Below are 8066 nucleotides of genomic sequence, written 5' to 3'. Positions count from 1 at the left end.
TTTTAGTCATTCAGTGATTCAACGAATATGAACTTTTAATATTCATTCAGAGGTTTTCTGACTCTAAATTTTCTTTTCTCATTTCTTAGGTTTTTCTAATTTTTATTGAAAAACTTTTCAGCTATTTTCCAACTTCTTCTGTGTGATTGTCAGCTTTTAGCAGTTCAGCACTTTTGTTTTCAGGTTAAAAACTCTGTATTTTCCAGCTCATTCAACATTTTTAGCTTAATATTCAGTAATTAATTCATTTCAGTGCATACATTCAGATTCAAGCATTCACACTGCAGTTTCTTCAGAAAATGCACTTTCTAGTTATTAGTGTGAATGCTTGTAAAAGCATTCACAGTATTGTTCTTCTAATCTTTATTATTATTATTATTATTTCATATTTTATTATATATTCTTTATGCGTTTTTGTACTGTATCTCCTTCAAAACCGTTCAACTTAGAAAAAAAATTTCAAACACCGTTAGATTCCTCTTCTTTTGGACATGACTGCTTCTACTTTTCTCATTTATAACATTTATATTTTTAAAATTATTCAACTTTTTTCAACAAAATTTCCCATGTATTTCAATGGAGAGACCCTTCAAATCCTCATTGAACTTACTCATTTTCAAACTGTATCTACTTCAACATACGTTGACATAGAGCCACCATTCAAACTTTAAAACGAAGACAAGACATTCAACTATTCAACTTGTATTTATCTTTTCAATATCTATTATACTTTTCTTCAGTTCCAGTTTAAGTTTCATGATGTTTTTTCAGCCGTTTCAGAGTTTATAATGGGTGTGTATGGGACGGAATGTTGGGGCTAGAGTGAGACAGCTCAACTGCTAGAGTGAGAGGAGCAAAAAAATTAATCTTAAAATCTTTTTTAAAACTGCTGCTGTGTCCGCAGCGTTTGCTCTACAGGTATGATTTTACCCTCAAAACGTAGCCATCGCTGTCCTCTTTGATCCAATGTGTTTACTATTGTCCTAGGTGTTATGGTTCTTTCATAAATGTCACCAAAGCACAGACTCCTCCCTCCAACTCCTCCATAGACTCCAATGTTAAAATGGCTCAGAAAGTTCCTTTGAAAATCAGAAGAGCAGGCTGTCTTTACACTGTCACCACGTCCATATAATAAACTCCACAGGCATGAAAACTGAGAATTAGGTAGACTAGACATTGCTGCCGCTCACGGTGTGAAAATTTTGTCAATACGACATGTACTTTTCATTTGGGAAGGATTTGTTTTGGGCTGACTTTTCTGTTCATTTTAAGCAGCAGCAAAAGTGAGGTGCATGTCTGTGTGTGTGTATGGAGCCCCTGGCTCAGTCACTATAGCAACCAGGCTCACACCTGCCTGCCTAATGAGCTCTCTCTCACTCTGCCAAGATTCATCTTGAACACTTCTCTTTCAACAGCTGCTGTGTCCACAGTGTTTGCTCTACAGCCATCATTTTACCCTCAAAACGAAGCCATCGTTGTTCTCTTTCCAACACTGTGTCTTTCAAAGCTCAGAGATGTAAAGTTTTTAAACTGTGTGGATCCAAGTGGAGGGATCACATTTTAGTCATTCAGTGATTCAAACAATATGAACTTTTAATATTTATTCAGATGTTTTCTGACTCTAAATGTTTTTTTCTCATTTCTTATGTCTTTCTAATTTACATTTAAAACATTTTCAGCTCTTTTCCAACTTCTTCTCTGTGGATGTCAGCTTTTAGCAGTTCAGCACTTTTGTTTTTAGGTGCAAATTTTTGTATTTTCCATCTCATTCAACATTTTTAACTTAAAATTCAGCAATTAATTCATTTCAGTGCATACATTCAGATTCAAGCATTCACACTGCAGTTTCTTCAGAAAATGCACTTTCTAGTTATTATTATTATTATTATTCACAGTATTGTTGTTGTAATCTTTATTCTATTTTTTTTTTTTTATTATTATCTATTCCGTCGTTTTTGTACTCTATCTCCTTCAAAACCGTTCAACTTAGAAAAACCATTCAAACACCGTTAGATTCCTCTTCTTTTGGACATGACTGCTTCTATTTTTCTCATTTATAACATTTATATTTTTAATTTTATTCAACTTTTTCAACAAAAATTTCCCATGTATTTCAATGGGGAGACCCTTCAAATCCTCATTCAACTTACTCATTTTCAAACTGTATCTACTTCAACATACGTTGACATAGAGCCACCATTCAAACTTTAAAACGAAGACAAGACATTCAACTATTCAACTTGTATTTATCTTTTCAATATCTGTTATACTTTTTCTTCAGTTCCAGTTTAAGTTTCATGATGTTTTTCAGCCGTTTCAGAGTTTATAATGGGTGTGTATGGGACGGAATGTTGGGGCTAGAGTGAGACAGCTGAACTGCTAGAGTGAGAGGAGCAAAAAATTAATCTTAAAATCTTTTTAAAACTGCTGCTGTGTCCACAGCGTTTGATCTACAGGTATGATTTTACCCTCAAAACGTAGCCATCGCTGTCCTCTTTCATCCAATGTGTTTACTATTGTACTAGGTGTTATGGTTCTTTCATAAATGTCACCAAAGCACAGCCTCCTCCCTCCAACTCCTCCATAGACTCCAATGTTAAAATGGCTCAGAAAGTTCCTTTGAAAATCAGAAGAGCAGGCTGTCTTTACACTGTCACCACGTCCATATAATAAACTCCACAGGCATGAAAACTGAGAATTAGGTAGACTGGACATTGCTGCCGCTCACGGTGAAAGAATTTTGTCAATACGACATGTACTTTTCATTTGGGAAGGATTTGTTTCGGCCTGACTTTTCTGTTCATTTTAAGCAGCAAAAGTGAGGTGCATGTCTGTGTGCGTGTGTGTATGGAGCCCCTGGCTCAGTCACTATAGCAACCAGGCTCACACCTGCCTGCCTAACGAACGAGCTCTCTCTCACTCTGCCAAGATTCATCTTGAACACTTCTCTTTCAACAGCTGCTGTGTCCACAGTGTTTGCTCTACAGCCATCATTTTACCCTCAAAACGAAGCCATCGTTCTTCTCTTTCCAACAGCATGTCTTTCAAAGCTCAGAGATGTAAAGTTTTTAAACTGTGTGGATCCAAGTGGAGGGATCACATTTTAGTCATTCAGTGATTCAAAGAATATGAACTTTTAATATTCATTCAGATGTTTTCTGACTCTAAATTTTCTTTTCTCATTTCTTATGTTTTTCTAATTTACATTTAAAACATTTTCAGCTATTTTCCAACTTCTTCTCTGTGGTTGTCAGCTTTTAGCAGTTCAGCTTTTGTTTTCAGGTACAAATTTCTGTATTTTCATCTCATTCAACATTTTTAACTTAAAATTCAGCAATTAATTCATTTCAGTGCATACATTCAGATTCAAGCATTCACACTGCAGTTTCTTCAGAAAATGCACTTTCTAGTTATTATTATTATTATATTTTATTATATATTCCGTTACGTTTTTTTGTAGTCTATCTCCTTCAAAACCGTTCAACTTAGAAAAACCATTCAAACACCGTTAGATTCCACTTCTTTAGGACATGACTGCTTCTATTTTTCTCATTTATAACATTTATATTTTTAATTTTATTCAACTTTTTCAACAAAAATTTCCCATGTATTTCAATGGGGAGACCCTTCAAATCCTCATTCAACTCACTCCTCTTTAAACTGTATCTACTTCAACATACGTTGACATAGAGCCACCATTCAAACTTTAAAACGAAGACAAGACATTCAACTATTCAACTTGTATTTATCTTTTCAATATCTGTTATACTTTTCTTCAGTTCCAGTTTAAGTTTCATGATGTTTTTTCAGCCGTTTCAGAGTTTATAATGGGTGTGTATGGGACGGAATGTTGGGGCTAGAGTGAGAAAGCTGAACTGCTAGAGTGAGAGGAGCGAAAAAATTAATCTTAAAATCTTTTTAAAACTGCTGCTGTGTCCACAGCGTTTGATCTACAGGTATGATTTTACCCTCAAAACGTAGCCATCGCTGTCCTCTTTCATCCAATGTGTTTACTATTGTACTAGGTGTTATGGTTCTTTCATAAATGTCACCAAAGCACAGCCTCCTCCCTCCAACTCCTCCATAGACTCCAATGTTAAAGTGGCTCAGAAAGTTCCTTTGAAAATCAGAAGAGCAGGCTGTCTTTACACTGTCACCACATCCATATAATAAACTCCACAGGCATGAAAACTGAGAATTAGGTAGACTAGACATTGCTGCCGCTCACGGTGAAAGAATTTTGTCAATACGACATGTACTTTTCATTTGGGAAGGATTTGTTTCGGCCTGACTTTTCTGTTCATTTTAAGCAGCAAAAGTGAGGTGCATGTCTGTGTGTGTGTGTATGGAGCCCCTGGCTCAGTCACTATAGCAACCAGGCTCACACCTGCCTGCCTAACGAGCTCTCTCTCACTCTGCCAAGATTCATCTTGAACACTTCTCTTTCAACAGCTGCTGTGTCCACAGTGTTTGCTCTACAGCCATCATTTTACCCTCAAAACGAAGCCATCGTTCTTCTCTTTCCAACAGCGTGTCTTTCAAAGCTCAGATATGTAAAGTTTTTAAACTGTGTGGATCCAAGTGGAGGGATCACATTTTAGTCATTCAGTGATTCAAAGAATATGAACTTTTAATATTCATTCAGATGTTTTCTGACTCTAAATAGTCTTTTGTCATTTCTTATGTTTTTCTAATTTACATTTAAAACATTTTCAGCTCTTTTCCAACTTCTTCTCTGTGGTTGTCAGCTTTTAGCAGTTCAGCTTTTTGTTTTCAGGTACAAATTTCTGTATTTTTCATCTCATTCAACATTTTAACTTAAAATTCAGCAATTAATTCATTTCAGTGCATACATTCAGATTCAAGCATTCACACTGCAGTTTCTTCAGAAAATGCATTTTCTAGTGTGAATCTTTATTGTTCTTATTATCTATTATTCCATATTCCATATTCGTTTTTGGCATCTAACTCCTTCAAAACCGTTCAACTTAGAAAAACCATTCAAACACCGTTAGATTCCTCTTCTTTTGGACATGACTGCTTCTATTTTTCTCATTTATAACATTTATATTTTTAAAATTATTCAACTTTTTCAACAAAATTTCCCATGTATTTCAATGGGGAGACCCTTCAAATTCTCATTCAACTTACTCCTCTTCAAACTGTATCTACTTCCACATACGTTGACATAGAACCACCATTCAAACTTTAAAACGAAGACAAGACATTCAACCATTCAACTTGTATTTATCTTTTCAATATCTGTTATACTTTTCTTCAGTTCCAGTTTAAGTTTCATGATGTTTTTTCAGCCATTTCAGAGTTTATAATGGGTGTGTATGGGACGGAATGTTGGGGCTAGAGTGAGACAGCTCAACTGCTAGAGTGAGAGGAGCAAAAAATTAATCTTAAAATATTTTTTAAAACTGCTGCTGTGTCCACAGCGTTTGCTCTACAGGTATGATTTTACCCTCAAAACGTAGCCATCGCTGTCCTCTTTCATCCAATGTGTTTACTATTGTACTAGGTGTTATGGTTCTTTCATAAATGTCACCAAAGCACAGCCTCCTCCCTCCAACTCCTCCATAGACTCTAATGTTAAAATGGCTCAGAAGGTTCGTTTGAAAATCAGAAGAGCATGGTGTTTTTACACTGTCACCACGTCCATATAATAAACTCCACAGGCATGAAAACTGAGAATTAGGTAGACTGGACATTGCTGCCACTCACGGTGAAAGAATTTTGTCAATAGGACCTGTACTTTTCATTTGGGAAGGATTTGTTTGGGTCTGACTTTTCTGTTCATTTTAAGCAGCAAAAGTGAGGTGCATGTCTGTGCGTGTGTATGGAGCCACTGGGTGCAGTCACTATAGCAACCAGGCTCACACCTGCCTGCCTAACGAGCTCTGTCTCTCACTGTGCCAAGATTCATCTTAAACACTTCTCTTTCAACTGCTGCTGTGTCCACAGTGTTTGCTCTACAGCCATCATTTTACCCTCAAAACGAAGCCATCGTTGTTCTCTTTCCAACAGCATGTCTTTCAAAGCTCATAGATACAAATGTTTTAAACTGTGTGCATCCAAGTGGAGGGATCACATTTTAGTCATTCAGTGATTCAAAGAATATGAACTTTTAATATTCATTCAGATGTTTTCTGACTCTAAATTTTCTGTTCTCATTTCTTAGGTTTTCCAAATTTTAATTTAAAACTTTTCAGCTATTTTCCAACTTCTTCTGTGTGAACATCAGCTTTCAGGAGTTCTGCACTTTTGTTTTCAGGTTAAAAACTCTGTATTTTCCAGCTCATTCAACATTTTTAACTTATAATTCAGCAATTAATTCATTTCAGTGCATACATTCAGATTCAAGCATTCACACTGCAGTTTCTTCAGAAAATGCACTTTCTAGTTATTATATTATTATATTCCGTATATATTCAGACATGGTATCTATCTCCTTCAAAACCGTTCAACTTAGAAAAACCATTCAAACACCATTAGATTCCTCTTCTTTTGGACATGACTGCTTCTATTTTTCTCATTTATAACATTTATATTTTTAAAATTATTCAACTTTTTCAACAAAAATTTCCCATGTATTTCAATGGGAAGACCCTTCAAATCCTCATTCAACTTACTCATTTTTTAAACTGTATCTACTTCAACATACGTTGACATAGAGCCACCATTCAAACTTTAAAACGAAGACAAGACATTCAACTATTCAACTTGTATTTATCTTTTCAATATCTGTTATACTTTTTCTTCAGTTCCAGTTTAAGTTTCATGATGATTTTTTTCAGCCGTTTCAGAGTTTATAATGGGTGTGTATGGGACGGAATGTTGGGGCTAGAGTGAGACAGCTCAACTGCTAGAGTGAGAGGAGCAAAAAAATTAATCTTAAAATATTTTTAAAACTGCTGCTGTGTCCACAGCGTTTGCTCTACAGGTATGATTTTACCCTCAAAACGTAGCCATCGCTGTCCTCTTTCATCCAATGTGTTTACTATTGTACTAGGTGTTATGGTTCTTTCATAAATGTCACCAAAGCACAGCCTCCTCCCTCCAACTCCTCCATAGACTCTAATGTTAAAATGGCTCAGAAGGTTCGTTTGAAAATCAGAAGAGCATGGTGTCTTTACACTGTCACCACGTCCATATAATAAACTCCACAGGCATGAAAACTGAGAATTAGGTAGACTGGACATTGCTGCCGCTCACGGTGAAAGAATTTTGTCAATAGGACCTGTACTTTTCATTTGGGAGCACTTTGTTTCGACCTGACTTTTCTGTTCATTTTAAGCAGCAAAAGTGAGGTGCATGTCTGTCTGTGTGCGTGTGTATGGAGCCATTGGGTGCAGTTACTATAGCAACCAGGCTCACACCTGCCTGCCTAACGAGCTCTGTCTCTCACTGTGCCAAGATTCATCTTAAACACTTCTCTTTCAACTGCTGCTGTGTCCACAGTGTTTGGTCTACAGCCATCATTTTACCCTCAAAACGAAGCCATCGTTCTTCTCTTTCCAACAGCATGTCTTTCAAAGCTCAGAGATGTAAACCTTTAAAACTGTGTGGATCCAAGTGGAGGGATCACACTTTAGTCATTCAGTGATTCAAAGAATATGAACTTTTAATATTCATTCAGATGTTTTCTGACTCTAAATTTTCTTTTCTCATTTCTTAGGTTTTCCAAATTTTAATTTAAAAACTTTTCAGCTATTTTCCAACTTCTTCTGTGTGAACATCAGCTTTTAGCAGTTCTGCACTTTTGTTTTCAGGTTAAAATTTCTGTATTTTCAGCTCATTCAACATTTTTATTTTTAACTTAAAATTCAGCAATTAATTCATTTCAGTGCATACATTCAGATTCAAGCATTCACACTGCAGTTTCTTCAGAAAATGCACTTTCTAGTTATTATTATTATTATATTTTTATATATATTCCGTCGTTTTTTGTAGTCTATCTCCTTCAAAACCGTTCAACTTAGAAAAACCATTCAAACACCGTTAGATTCCTCTTCTTTTGGACATGACTGCTTCTATTTTTCTCATTTTTAACATTTATA

Source organism: Oreochromis aureus, linkage group 7, assembly GCF_013358895.1.
Source record: "Oreochromis aureus strain Israel breed Guangdong linkage group 7, ZZ_aureus, whole genome shotgun sequence".
Classification (NCBI taxonomy): Eukaryota; Metazoa; Chordata; class Actinopteri; order Cichliformes; family Cichlidae; genus Oreochromis; species Oreochromis aureus.
The sequence above is the reverse complement of the archived record's forward strand: the minus strand, read 5'-3'. Positions refer to the sequence as shown.